The sequence below is a fragment of the Paroedura picta genome, chromosome 1 (genome assembly GCF_049243985.1).
Source record: "Paroedura picta isolate Pp20150507F chromosome 1, Ppicta_v3.0, whole genome shotgun sequence".
NCBI lineage: Eukaryota > Metazoa > Chordata > Lepidosauria > Squamata > Gekkonidae > Paroedura > Paroedura picta.
In genome coordinates this window covers 167,944,878-167,960,287 of record NC_135369.1, presented here as the reverse complement: position 1 = coordinate 167,960,287, position 15,410 = coordinate 167,944,878, and the positions used below count along the sequence as shown (strand labels likewise).

General features: G+C 42.9%; 1 long non-coding RNA gene across 1 annotated transcript in view; it reads right to left on the bottom strand.

The window, feature by feature from the left end:
* Positions 1 to 11,938: 11,938 nt before the first annotated feature.
* Positions 11,939 to 15,410, bottom strand: part of LOC143820385 (uncharacterized) — a 63,787-nt gene continuing 60,315 nt past the window's right edge. Inside the window, exons 3-4 of the long non-coding RNA XR_013225329.1 lie at positions 13,393 to 13,520; positions 11,939 to 12,263 (exon numbers count right to left, since the gene is read on the bottom strand). This is a non-coding gene — a long non-coding RNA (uncharacterized LOC143820385). The remainder of the gene's footprint in view (positions 12,264 to 13,392; positions 13,521 to 15,410) is intronic.

Below are 15,410 nucleotides of genomic sequence, written 5' to 3'. Positions count from 1 at the left end.
AAAGGAGGCTCAAAGCGGCTTACAGTCGCCTTCCCATTCCTCTCCCCACAACAGACACCCTGTGGGGTGGGTGAGGCTGAGAGAGCCCTGATATCACTGCTTGGTCAGAACAGTTTTATCAGTGCTGTGAGGAGCCCAAGGTCACCCAGCTGGCTGCATGTGGGGGAGCGCAGAATCGAACCTGGCTCGCCAGATTAGAAGTCCACACTCCTAACCACTACACTAAACTAGGCCTGTGAATGAGTAGCAGAAAGGGTGATGGTGTTGAAACTTAAGGAAACAATTGAAAGACCATCTTCAAGCTGAATCCAGACTTCATAAACTAGTCATAATTAAAATAAGCCTGGGTTTTGCATTATGCAAGCATCAAGTTGTAGTCTTGTAAATAATTCCTCATGTGCATTAAGTGCCATCAAGTCGCTTCCCACTTATGGCAGCCCTTTGAATTAACAATCACCAAAATGTCCTATCATTAACAGCCGTGCATAGGTCTTGCTAAGTAATTGCGATGGTAACATTTTCCTACAGAAACATTTAGATTTATATATATATTAAGGTGACCAGATTTTAAGATCGGTAAAGCGGGATCACAGGCCCCACCTCACTTGGCCAGCCAGCCACCACCTCCAGCGAGCATAGGGGGGGAGAGAGAGAGAGCTCCTGAAGGCCAGGCGAGCGAGCGGCGCAGGGTGAGGAGGAGGAGGAAAAGACAAAAACAAAGCCAAGGCAGGCTTGTTGACAAATATTTATGAGGGGGAGGGGACCCCGGCCACTTGCCCCCCCCCCGCCAAAAAATGGGCTGCACTGGGCACACAGCCAGGCTGGCAGGTGAGAGGCTCTCCGGCACTGGATTTATTGTTCAGAGCCGTGGCGTGGATGCTATGAATGGAGGCCACACGGAGCACCCTGCCCGGGACTGTGGACACCTCGCTCCACTCCCCCCCAGAAAGAGCCTTTCTTGGAGCATCTAGGTGACCCGAGGAGAGGGGGACCAGTTGATAGCACCTTCCGGAAACACGGGACTGTCATGCGGAAGTCAGGATGGACGGGCCCCTTAATATATAAATATATATATATATATATATGGAACTGGGCGTTGCTGGAGGTGGCTGTTTCCAAGGAAACAAGAGGGAGAAGTCTTTATTTCATATTTTGCTTGCAAGCTGTTGAAAAATAACTGTAATTATCCTGTTGTAGAAAACACTGAAGTATAAAATTCAAATGCTGTATGTATTCTCATCATATTTCCCATGAGAATTAGGCCAGAAATAGACTTTTCTTTCTTTCTTTCTTTCTTTCTTTCTTTCTTTCTTTCTTTCTTTCTTTCTTTCTTTCTTTCTTTCTTTCTTTCTTTCTTTCTTTCTTTCCACTCCATAAATGGTTAACAATAAATACTAGCAGGCCTAAAGGAAAGCACATAGCTTTTCAAGAACAATTGTTTTACCCCTTATTTTCAAGATTTCCAACTCTCAAGGCCTGGAAAGTAATGTTTTCATGTTTTCACAAGTCATCTTGCAGCAAGTATTATACTGTCCAGAAATGATCTTTAAGGTTACAATAGCTTCTGATTTTCTGTGCCATATCACCTTACAATTGCCCTCAAATTGTTTCTGAATCACGTTTCCTCTGGCAAAGAGAAGTAGCCCTCATTTTGTATTAGATCGTACAATGTACAGTGCTCTCCCTCCACCAGCGTAGCAGCTTTAATGTCAGAATGAAAAATGATAAAGCATAAATTAAATAGCAACCATATGTTTTCTGCAATATATCTTCCTGTTTCTCTACTTAAGTAAACAAGCTCCTTATCTCCTAATGAAATCTGCATTTCGGGATCCCTGGCTTTTCCTTTCACAAATGGCCCTATTGTATGTGTGTGTGTGTATGCGCTGATGAGTGAATTGTCTCAAACAGAGGCGAAGGGATAATGTTACGATGAAAATCAAACTCTTCCTTTCTAACCACGGTGTTTACTCAGTGTCCTGTCTGCACTGTTAAGCTATAAGACCATTTGCAAACAAACCCATGAGTCTATTATTCAAAAGGAAACTGTGATCTCCCCCCTCACTCCCCATTCATATAAATAGCCTGGTGAAGCTTATGTAAGTTATCAGAATAAATAAATGCTACATAACTTTCTTGTTGGGGTACCGTCCCGAGTCTCTAAAATGGTTTAAAAGGTTAAGGTATCCCCTGCGCAAGCACCAGGTCATGTCTGATCCTTGGGGTGACGCCCTCTAGCGTTTTCATGGCAGACTCAATATGGGGTGGTTTGCCAGTGCCTTCCCCAGTCATTACCGTTTACCCCCCAGCAAGCGGGGTACTCATTTTACCGACCTCGGAAGGATGGAAGGCTGAGTCAACCTTGAGCCGGCTGCTGGGATTGAACTCCCAGCTGCCTTACCACTCTGCGCCACAAGAGGCTCTACCTAAAATTGTTACAAGAACTAAAAAAGACACCAGCTAAGATTTATGCAAGCATGATGTACAAAACATGAACCAGTGACTGTCTTTAACAGAGGCGTACAGCACTCCTTAAATGGACTCCAGGGAATGGTAGAGGACAGGAAGGACTGGAGGATAATTTATTTTTATTTATTTATTTATTTATTTATTTATTTATTTATTTATTTATTTATTTATTTATTTATTTATTTATTTATTTATTTATTTTTGGACTTGTATACCGCCATTCCCCGGAAGGTCTCACGGCAGTTTACAGTAAAACCTTATTGTCCATGGATTCGCGATGGGTCAGACACGACTTCACAACTAACAACAGCAACAACAGCAGCAGCAGCAGCAACAACAACAACAACAGCAGCAGCTGTCCTACGCAGGTCTACATCTAACTAGACCCCATGTTATTTGTTGATGCTTTCTTCCAGAGAAGCATCTTTTGAAGACCAGCCAAAGCTCCTACACCTTTGTGCTGAGTTCCGTTATATTAGTCATAGAGGTAAAGCAGGATAAATACTATGGTTAACAATTCAGGATGAGGAAATACATGGAGATCTTTGAGGGGTGGGGCCTGAGGAGGGCAGGGTTGAGAAGGGGGAGGGGCTTCAATAAGGTATAATGCTAGAAAGTCCACCTTCCAAAGTGGCCATTTTCTGCTTTGTTCCTTGGAGATCAGTTTTAATTGCAGGAGATCTCCAGCTACCACACATGCAGCACTCTCCCCCAAAGAGCCAGCTTGGTGTAGTGGTTAGGAGTGTGGATGTCTAATCTGGCAAGCTGGATTTGATTCTGTGCTCCCCCACATGCAGCCAGCTGAGTGACCTTGGGCTTGCCACGGCACTGATAAAGCTGTTCTGATCAAGCAGTGATATCAGGGCTCTCTCAGCCTCACCCACCCCTCAGGGTGTCTGTTGTGGGGAGAGGCAAGGGAAGGCGAATGTAAGCCCCACTGAGGCTCCTTCGGGTAGAAAAAAATCAAATACTGGACCACTGGAGTTGCTTTAGCTCAGTAACAGAACATCTGCTTGGCATGCAGAAGATCTCAGGTTCAATTAGTCGTATCTCCAGTTAAAGAATCTGGTAGGAGTGGATGTGAAATATCTCTGGCTTGAGACCCAGTCTGGCTAGACAACACTGACCTTGATGGACTGGAGGTCAGCTTCAGCATAAGGCATTTTCTTCTTAGAGTTGTCTACTCTCCAGGGTCTTGGGATGGGACCTTTCACATCACCTGTTACCCAATCCTTTTTCAACTGGAGGTACTGGAGACTGACCTTCTCATACTCCAGCACTGAGCAAGGCTCCCTTCCCCGACTACCTCATTGTCAGTGGGAGGTAGACCTAAAGTAATGCTCTCATTGGGAAGAAGCTCACATCGTGAACTCCATCTTCTGCATTCCCAAGGACTCTTGTGTTTTCTCCTGCACATTGCACATGGCAAACCTCTCACAGCAGCTGCAATCACTCACAGTGCTCATCAGCATACTTAGCATAATAGTAAACCCAGCCTTGGTACCGAACACTCCTAATACCTAGAGGGTATCCAATATGTAAACATAACTGTTTCCATGAAAATGCCACATAGCGGGGAATCTGGCTCAGAGCCAGCTGTAAAGTGATGTGAAGCAGTTCACTTTGGGTGGCAAATTGCACAGGGCTCCTGCTTCTCTCCTTCCAACCTTCTTAGAAATGTATTGAGTCTAGCCATTGGGGATGATGCTCTGATTTCATTTATCAACGCATGACTTGGTGCATTGTGGGCATGGAAGGACCTATAGCCAGCACAGATCTGGTTGACGGAGATCCAGTTTTCATTGATTTCAAATCCTGTTTTCGTTTGGGGGGAGGAGGAATCGTTTCCTATCCTCCGTGATTCTAGAAAAAAGTCATAATGCATAACTAAGTGCAGCTGACCTCCCTGACCGCCACAAAACTAGCTCTTCAGTCTGACCCCTTCCCAGTGGCAGGAATCCTGCCTCAGTTATCTTTGGCTCCTTTGCACATGTTGGATAATGGACTTCTGATGCATTTTCGAATCAGGTTTTCCTGATTCGCATAGGAAAACCCAACTGCAAAAGGACACTGGAAGTGCAAAATGCAACATGGGCAGAATGAGCAGGATTAGGTTGATGGCGATGGAGATAGGACCCGCCTAAATGAATCTAACTCAATCCTCCTCCAGCATTTTCTTTAAAAGCTCCAATAATTACTTTGTGTATTCCTGGGCAATGGTGGATATCTAATTACACATCTAATTGGCCATCTTTCAAAGGTAAATACTTTGGGCTTCCCTACAATGTTTCAAGACGCAGATGAAGACTTCGATGCTGCACGCTCTACTGTAGAACTGGACATCTGAAACAGTCCCGAGACTCATTCTGACAGAAATAACATCATTCCCCTTTAAAATACCACAGCGCCCTTTGCAAAGATATTAACCCCAGAACATTCCTATACTACGACAGGCTTCTACACAGCAGCGGAAAATACAGGCCTTTTTCAAAACTCCTCTTCCCACATCCCCTTAGGTTTCTCTATCAGGATGAAAAGTAGCTTGCTAGGCCATTTCATTTCAAGAAGAAGAAGAAAAGTTGGTTCTTATATGCTGCTTTTCTCTACCCCAAAGGAGCCTCAAAGTGGCTTACAGTCACCTTCCCTTTCCTCTCCCCACAACAGACACCCTATGAGGTAGGTGAGGCTGAGAGAGCCCTGAAATTCCTGCTTGGTCAGAAGAGCTTTATCAGTGCCAGGGCGAGCCCAAGATCACCCAGCTGGCTGCATGTGGAGGAGGAGTGGGGAATCAAACCGGGCTCACCAGATTAGAAGCCACCACTCTTAACCACTACTCCAAGCTGGATCTCAAGCTGGAGAAACCCATTGGTTTTATAATGCTCTGGCCTCAGTCATATGCCTGGGGGAATGCCATATTGCAGGACCTGTGGAACTCTGCTAGTTCCATCAGGGCTTGGGTATCTGGTGGCAACATGTTCTACCAGGCTGGGGCCAGGGCTGAAAAGGCCCTGTCCCTGGTGGAGGCCAGATGCACTGCTTGCTACTAAATGATCTGAGTGCTCTCCTGGGGGTGTATTGGGAGAGGCGGTCCCTCAGGGATTCAGGGACTGGGGGTGTATTGGGAGAGGCGGTCCCTCAGGGATTCAGGGACTGCAAACTGAGGGCTGTGTCTTCCTTGACTGAATCAATCCATCTCATGTTGGGTGTTCCTCTTTTCCTGCGGCCTTCAACTTGTTCTAGTGTTATTGTCTTTTCTAGTGACACTTGTCTTCTCAAAATGTGGTCTATTTATTTAACTCATTCACTTTGGTCTATTTATTTAACTCATTCACTTATTTACTTTAAAGGGCTTAGAGGAGGAGTGTGTTCATGGCTTAAGTGCCACTCGGCGCTTAACACACACTCAGGACGGCTGTCCCACCCCTGAGTGCCTCCTCCTCCAACCACCTTGCCTGTCTGTCAAACAGCCAGCCAATCACCTTCCTTCCCCCACTCCTGACCACCCCCTCCTCCTTCCACTTCCCTCTGAGGCTCGGAGGCTGCAGATCCCTGCTGCATGAGAGCTGCCCCTGCCGGTAAGTTCCCTAACAGCGGCCTGCAGCCTTTCCTGGTCCTGGGGGGAGGGGGGCCGTCTGCAGAGTTCTTCCGCTCCACCCCCTCCCCAATCTAGTGCCTGTTGTATTCCTGAATGCAACTGGCTTGGCCCCTAGTATTATTACAATTGTCAGCATCTGGCTAGGATCCAGAATGAATTTGCCCTCCTGGTCAGACATAATTAATGATGTTTAATGTCTCCTGCATTGTCGGAGGAACTTGGGTGTGTAATTGCTTCATCTGCATCCCATAATTCCAGCCGGAGACGGACGTGTATTTGAATTCATGACAACTCCATCTCTTGTGAGGGTGTTGTGGACTCAGTTCTAATACTTAAGGCTAGCTGAACCATTGGAATGTAACTCTGCTTCATTATAATACTATGTTGGCTTCAACCTTGAAAGAAGAGATCCATATGAAAGAACAGCTGTATTAAAACATCAATACGGGAGACAAAGATTAGTAAAATGATCTTAATCCACCTGGCAGACTGGACTGATAAAATCAGCCCATAATATTTGTGAATATTACTTTGTTTTTTATATATATTCTCTTTCCTTGCATTCCTGTGGAGAAAATTTGGATCCTGAGAGGAGGAAATAGCACATAGATATTTTTGTCAAGATGCTGAAAACTGAGATCTGAAACCTTGGTAAAGTACATAGCATCGGCACAGTGCATACATTTGTATTCATCTAAGACACATGACTGGGGAAGGCCAATCAGTCAGTCAGTAACCTTTTATTGGCATAAAAAGTATAAGACATATAAAAATAGGGTTTAAAATTTCAACAAAATAATAAAATGGGGTTACATGACCAAACAGATCTTAATGGTTGTAATGTGTTTTTAAAATATTTCTTATTATGATGTATGTTTTTAATCTGTTAACTGCCTTAGTGGCCCTGGTGATGTCAGAAAAGCAAGGTTAAAAAAAATAAACTGAGTTATACACTTCTAAGTCAATGGACATAGCAGGGTGTAACTCCACTTAGAATGGTCCTAAAAGGGCTAAGATGTATGTTACATTTTAAAAAAAAATGTTTCTCCAACCTGACTCTCATATAACTGAGTCAGGCAACAACTGATATGAACTGCCTTGGTAATTTCTAGCCCAGCTGGGGGACTGCATATTTACTGATGGGCAAATATCGCCCCCCCCCCCCCCGGGATGTTTTGGGTCATGAAAACAGGAGCAGAGGGGCAGAAACCCCCTCTCTTCCAGTGCTACAGGTCTGGTCCAGATCCTTGTGGCACTTGGGAAATTTCTTTCCAGCAGCTGCTGTCTGAGTGAGTCCTATGAAACCTTGATCGGGGAACTTGGGACCCCTGGCCCAACTTGTTAAAAAGGTACTATCTACTTTCGCCCAAACTCCACCAGCACTCAACCTAGAAGGCAGATTCATGACTTTTTTGTCCCCATCTAATTTTATGAGAATTTAGCCAACTCTACCCCCCAGTTTTCCTGCAAATTTTTGGGTGGTGCCAAAAAATGGAATACTCCATTTCTGATTATTTTTCTGCACTGCTTTCTAAAGCTCTTCATCACTGGAAGAAGGAAGAAACATGACATTCAGACTGGGCCAGTGATTGGCAGGTCCTCTCAGGTGGTTACAAATGAAAACAGGCAGTGCCCTTCCAAGCCATTCAGTGTGTTCATGTCACATTGTTCACAAGACAGGATTGTATAATTTCTGTTTGGAGTATGAAAAAATCATATGACATTTCCTGTCTAGAACACCTCTGACTATGTAACAGAGAAGTCATATTATATGCACCATGGTATCCAGTATCAAGCAATTATGATGCAAGTCATTCTGTGAAAAGTAGGGATATGAATGTCTATTGGAGTCATAACCCCAGTCCATTTTATTACCTCAGCATGGCCAAACTCTGTAATAATTCTTGTTGTCCATTAACAGGTTCCAGGAACCACTGTATTAATAATCTCTTGTCACAAGAGCCTCAGTATTATCTAGGGATGAAACCTGAAAATATGGCCCAAGATGACAGGCGGAATTACCTCAAGCACAAAAGTGGCATTAAAAAGTATAATCAAATTTATTATATTCAAAATTTATAGTAGAACCCAGGGAAATTTCTATTGTTCAAAATGGCAGATGATGAAAAAACAGCAGTTTCTTTAGGCATTATTTTTTTTGAACCCTAAGGGTCAGACATAACCCGATGCTGGCATAGGGGATACCTTTACCTTTTTAAGGCTTGTATTTGCTTCCAGACCAAGAGAAGTAATTTACCCCTCACAGCTCACTCACACCCTGGAAATTGGCTCACTCACTCCTTGGGCTAGATTCAGGTGGATAGATGCATTGGTCTGAAGTAGCAGAACAAAAATGTGAGTCCAAAGGCACCTTTAAGACAAACAAAGTTTTAGCCAAGATGTGAGCTTTCATGTGCATGCACACTTCCTCAGACAATAGAACAAAAATCATAAGAGTACAGATATGAGAGAGTAAATTAGTAGTAAACAGCGTCACAACAAATATACAACATGATGATGAAGAGTATAGTTTCTTGCTAGAATAACAAATCCTTTGGATTCAGTTGTTGTTCACAGAAACATGGGGGATATAAAACTGTTAAGGTTAGTGATTAATGGCAGACACTTTCCCAGTTGTGCAAAGAAGTAATTAAAAGAGGCTTGTTGCTAGTTCCATCCACCTTCACCCAAGCAGAGAAACATCCCCACAAGGGAAAAGCCTGCTGTATTTGTTCTCCTGTCTGAAGACCAGAGAGTTAGATTCTAAATTACATTACATACATGCTTATATCACATTACAGTCCCATTGTCTCAAATGAAATGAGGAGGGGATTGTAAGAAATATAGATATAGGAGTTGAATGAGGTTAGCATATGTGAGATATCAACATCCCAATTGAGTCCAGGATATGCCATTGTTTTGAGTGTTGTAGTAATTTGCATATCTGCAATCTCCCTTTCCAGACTGTTCTTGAAGTTTCTTTGTAATAAAACAGTTACTCTGAGGTCCCTGATTGAATGTCCTGGAAAGCTGAAATGTTCCCCTACAGGTTTCTCAGACTTGTGATTTTTTATTCTTTGGCAGAAGGTTTGACCTGTTTGTGCTATGTAGAGAGCAGAGGGGCATTGTTGGCATTTAATGGCATATACAATGTTAGAAGATGAGCATGTGAATAAGCCTTTGATGTGAAGATAAGGATTGTTGTAAAGATACATTGGATTGGTGTAAGATGCTTTTGATTGATTGATTGATTGATTGATTGATTTTTATACCGCTGCTCCCCAAAGGTCTCCTGGCGGTTCACAACAAAATAAAATACAGAAAAATACCACAAAACCCCGTAAAAACACCCCTTACAAACAACTAAACAGATGGCGATCAATTTCTAAAGAGAATTCTAACCTCCCAATCCCCACCCTCAACCCCATTCAGCCTGAGGGTCAAGTTCTCTTCCGCCTTACTAGAAAGTGTACCATTGTACTAGAAGATGAGGCATAACTGCAGTAAATAAATGATACAGCTATAAAATGTAGGTTAATGGGTAGGAAGGAGAGAAGGAAGTAGGGGAAGGATATGGGGCTGCCAGGATGAGGGAAAGAAGTAGTGTGGGGAAAGGATGCAGGGGAAACTGAGGTGCCCCTCATAAGTCCTTGCAAGTTCCCCTGTTTGTCTCCTTTAATTTGGTACCCAGGAACAAAATATGTGATGGATACCATTGTGCTCAAAGGTTCCTCCGGGTCACCTCAAGCAGCAGACCATGAATGCTAATGCAAGCTGGAAACTATGGAACCATATGTTGTCATGTCCTGTGTTTCTTTTTCTAGATTTCCTGTTACAATGAGGGACCACTGGGGTTCTCAGTATCCATGTGCCCCTGCAAATAACTCATTTGGTCCTTTTTTTCCTTTTCTTTTTTTCATAACTCCCCATTCTCATAAAAGGTTGAGGCTGAAGGATGCAGATCAATATTTGTTAATGCTTTAATAAACTTTCCCATAGCCTCATTTATATAAACGATGCCTGTTGTTTTATATAGGGGGGGAAAAGCCCTCTTCAGTGCAAATACCACTAAATATTTAAATGGCTTAAACATTCATTTTGGAACATTTTTTCCTCTTAATTTGTTAACTTTTGTTCCCTTTGATCTGGCTCAGCCTTCATGTTAAATCCCCCGGGCTTTCAAAGGGCAGCTTGTAGAAAGTTATATACACAAATGCACCAAACATTTCAAATAAAGTCCAATGCATAAACCAGGGGACTGGAGAAATTTGACAACAGCTGTGAGATTTAACACTAATAGTTTTGAAAGATTTTGGCTTAAAGGTTAAGAGTGTCTTATGACAATAAGCAGACTTGGTATATAATGTCAACAGTCCTGTTGCAACATGTCCACTTTTAATTTATTCTTGTTCACTTGCATGAGACAAATAATATAATTATGGATGTCTGGCTCATGACAGTCAAGATTCTGGGGGGGAAGGGGGAGCTGAACACCCAAATCATATCTATCATTTTGTTCATGAATAGCAATTTCTAAATTTCTTTGGCTCGCATCACTTATTAGCTATAGGAAAGATCTGGTTTCATTACGATAAACGGAACATTTGCATGCATACATTATAATGCATTATTACTCTTTACACCCTTATACTCCTGAACAAATGATATCCATAATTCCCTTTTTACAACTGTTTTCATAAGCATCGTACTCTTGAACAAACGACATCTCAAAAGAAGAGGGAGAAAAGAGTCTCTTTTTGTTGACTTTGCCTTGTTTTGTTTTGCTGCTTGGAACAGAAAGAACGACTGAGAAATCGGGTCACGTTTAGGGGTTCACCGTCTGGACCGAGAAACTCTGGATTAAACGTTCCAGTCTGCATTTTCCCGTAAAACTTTTTCTTCAAAAACTGAAAATTGCTTTCGACGTATTGGCATTTCTAGATTGTTTTATTTATTTAAACCTCTCGATCTCACTTCATTAAAGCCGAAGCAACTAACAAGCACGTTTAAATCAAACTGTATACAATAAAATGCCACCGGATCTTTATAACAATTGCCAAGGCAGTTAAAACATGAAAAATTAAAAATAACAAACTGCTGGGAACGTCCACAACTCAGGGTCACAGTTGCTCTCCTAAACAACACTGTCTGGCAAGGATTTCAAAAGGGAAAAGGCTAAGTGAGGGCATCAGGGCAAACTTCCGGTAGCACGCTTTTTGACAGTACCCTTACCCTTAATGATGGTTTCAAGGGGGTAGTTGTGTTGGTCTGAAGCAGCAGGAAAAATTGTCCCAGTCCAGTGGCATCTTTAAGACCAACCAAGTTTTATTCAAGGTATAAACCAGTGGTTCTCAACTTGGGGGTCGGGACCCCTTTGGGGGGTCGAATGACCCTTTCACAGGGGTCACGGCAGGGTGAGCAGCTTAGCCATGGGGGGCACTGGCCATGGGGGGCACCGCTGCTCCAGCAGTGAGTGCAGTGCAGTCTCCAGCCAGGTGCTACAGGTGGTGGTGCAGCTCGGCAAGACAAGAGGCAGAACTGAACTGAGAAACCCTGGAAAAGTTTTTTATATACACTCATGAACCATGGATCTTCACGCCATTGGTCAGGCTCAGTTTAATATCTGTGAAGGAGCACTTGCATAATTTTATGGTTGGGGGGTCACCAAAACATGAGGAACTGTATTCAGGGGTCACGGCATTAGGAAGGTTGAGAACCACTGGAACATTTATGTGCATGCACAGTCCTTCAGAAGAAGTGTGCATGCACACGAAAGCTTCTACCTTCAATAAAACTTCTTACTCATAAAGAGCAACAAACGACAGCCAAATTCGACATTAAATATGGCTATCAACAACAATAACAATAAAAAGCTTGGGCTTTAATAATTTTAATACAAGGAAAAAGTGATAAAGAATGAATTAAGTGGTCTCTCCCAGAGGTGGGACCAGTTAGGAAATCTAACCTTGACACTCTCTCTCTCTCTCTTTCTCTCTCTCCCCCCCCCCCCCAAGGCTTTTGTAAACTGTTACCCTCCTATGCTCAACTCTGAGGTGCTTTCAATCATTTTGTCCTCTTGTATTGTCTTTAGTCCTCATCTAGATTTTTTTTAACTTAGTGAATGCCCCAGAATTCTTTGCAGCATGCAGGGTCTCTGTGGTAAATGTGTGTTCTTTAGCAGGTCAGTCCATTGTGAATTCTGAAAGTGGAAGGTTTGAAAATCACTGTGACAAACAGTCAAATACTAAATATCTATGCATGGCTAACTATTAAATACAGTCACGGCCTGAAATCAAATATCATTTTGGGTCAAGCATGGGTATCAAAGATTTGGAAAGTATTTTGCAAATATTTGCTTTATACTTGATGATGCATTATGCCAATATTTGACGGTACTTTATTGTTGACAAGCATTACCCACAGTGGCAAAAAGAGAATTTTTAATTACCTTTAGTTCATTCTTTCTGATTTTTATCTCTTTTGTCACATTAGTCTGCCAAGGTTTTCATTTTCCATGTGTAATATATAATTGAGCTTACACACAAAGGCATACATATCCTACATTAATAACACAAACTATTACTACCTGGTTGTGGCCTGCCCAGGAAGCAGCAGAACATTATGACTGACTTCCATGGTCAGCAGAGATTCACCAAACATAATATTATCTCTTAATTGCCTCTTTATTGGATTCAGCCAAGTCCACACAGGCTTCCTCACCTGTTTCTGCCCCTACAAACCTCAGGAGGCTGTGTTTTTGCCTTGGGGGCAGTCCCACCAGGGCCCATTCCGCACACAGAGGATAATGGACTTTCAATGTGCTTTGGCAGCTGAATTCTCCTGTGCGGAACAGGAAAATCTACTTCTAAAGTGTATTGAAAGTGCATTATCCTATGTGTGCAGAATAGGCCCAGGACTGTCCTAGTTTGGTAGCCTTATCTTGCTCTAGGCTCCTGCTCCTGCTCCTCCTTTAGTTTCTTCTTTGGGGAAATGCTGACTGGAACCTCACACTGACCTCCCATATCTCTTCTGGCACTGCCTTTTCTATTCCAGGGGCTCCACCCACGCTGATCAAGCCCAACAGCCCCCCTCTCTTCTAAGAGCCTTGTTGCTCTCTTAACCCCTTTCTTGCCTTATCCTACACCAGCTGGGTTTGCATAAGACAGCTACTGTCTTCTGGCATGGTGCCACACGCTATTCCAGAAATTCTGCTGCCTTCTCCCCAGAAAGTGGAGCCTCCTCTAGCCTCCACTGCTGCCTTTGTGCCACACTGGTTGTTAACCACACAATGAAGTAAAAAAAAAAATTAGTCTAAACAGGTCATGTACCTTCGGTTGGAGTGAATTCATTGCTAGGCTATGTTCTTCATCACTTTGTGCTGTCTCACAGAATGAAAGTGTTCCCGTTGTCTCAAGGAAACGATACACCGCAGGACTTCAGAAATATCTTTTTTCTGCTGAGAAAGGCACATGCAGGAAAGTTCCAGAAGTGAGTCAAACCAGTGTCTCAACATCAACGCAGGCAATGCATAACCATTCTTGAATGATATTTGCAGTCACTATTGACAACCAAGCCCAGCACAACCCACTAGTCCAGCTGAGGTGCAGTAAATCGGATCTCCCTGCATGCCAGAGTATGAACAGAAAAAGTAAGGAATTGTCAAGCACTGGGAAAACTGCAGACTCTGCTGGTAGAAATTATTCAGGAAAGCTACGGAAATAGATTCAGTCATAATCTATACTAAAGCAGTATCCTGCATACTTAGTATTCGGAACGAATATGCTCAAGCAAAGAAGAGAAAAAAGTAAAGTATTTCATGTTATAAACATGAATGCGGAAAAAGATACTTTTTGGGGGGGGGGGGTGTTAACCAACCAAGTTGTGCTAGGTGGAAAAGGAGAGTGAATGCTGATAAGGGCTTTGGGGCCATATTGGTTTTAACTTGTCCCTTTTTCACTCTTTAAGTGTTCATTCAGACCATACCATGCCCCAGTCTGCATGGTAATCCTTCCATAATTTAACAAACCTCCCTTTCCCCAAACTTATGATTTCCATCCTAGGTGTTCCTCTCCCCTCTCCTTCCCCCCATACATCCTTGTTTCACAGGTTTTACCAACATATTTTGATGCCTCATTCATAAAAATGCAAGACATTGATTCATAGCAGTAATGTACTTTGGGTTCCTTTCTCTGATACATGCTTTGAGGACTAACTCCTCAATTTTGAGGACTAACTCCAAACTCCCAAAATTCCGCAGGGCCTGCAAAAGGGAGCTCCTCCACCAGGCATTTGCCTGAGACCGTCAACAGGTCTCCCCTCAGACATCCCTCCATGGCCTGAACCAGTCTGTCCTCTCTGGGGGCCTTGGCTGGGTTCCGTTCCTGTTGTATTGTTTATCACTGAAACTGCGTTATTGAAACTGCGTTGTTGTCGTTGTTGTATTTGTTTATGTTATGTACGAATTCGTTCCATCTTGTATGTAAACCGCCCTGAACCATATGGAAGGGCGTTATAGAAATCAAATCAAATCAATCAATCAATCACTCAATCAATCAATCAATAAAAATAACTTTGTAAGAAATGTCCAGTTCTGTCAGAACAGCACTGTCAGGGCTTTGACGAGCCCAAGGTCACCCAGCTGGCTGCATGTGGAGGAGCGGGGAATGAAACGCGGCTTGCCATATTAGAATCACATCACCATGCTGACTGCTGTAGGGATTGTTATCAGTCTAAGAATGACTGCCAAGGGTGGGGTGCGGTGGGGGCTCTGTCCAAGCACAAGAGACCCGAGTGTTCCAAAAAGCATTACAAGGTTCTAAGCCAAGAGCCCTCTGATAACGGAGGGATCTGTTTCCAAATGTAGACGCAAAGGCAATGTCTCCTGGACTCTTCGCAGTGGCCTCCTGCTCTACTGAAGTGGAAGGGGGCTCTTTATTTTGGGAAATAAATGTTTTTGAGAATATGCACACAGCCATAAATAAGATGGGATATGTTTGTATTGTTTTTCCACCACTCTTTTTTATATCGAGACTATTGGATTGTGATGTTTTTTATGTCTGGGGTTTTTAATGGGGTTTTACTAGGGTTTTTAATCAGATTGATGTAACCCTCCACAAGCCATTTGGGAGTGGTGGGTCATAAATTGAAATATTATAATAATAACAACAACAACAATAACAACAATAACAAAAATATTTCTTCCACCCATGCCCAACTATCCATCCGCTCCCTTCTGCTCATCCAGTGGTCCTGTGTGGGAATAGTTATTAATCGCCATCATTGTGACTGAGTCCTTGTTTTAATGGGGAATTTTAATGGTTTTAATGTATTGATTTGTAGTGAATTA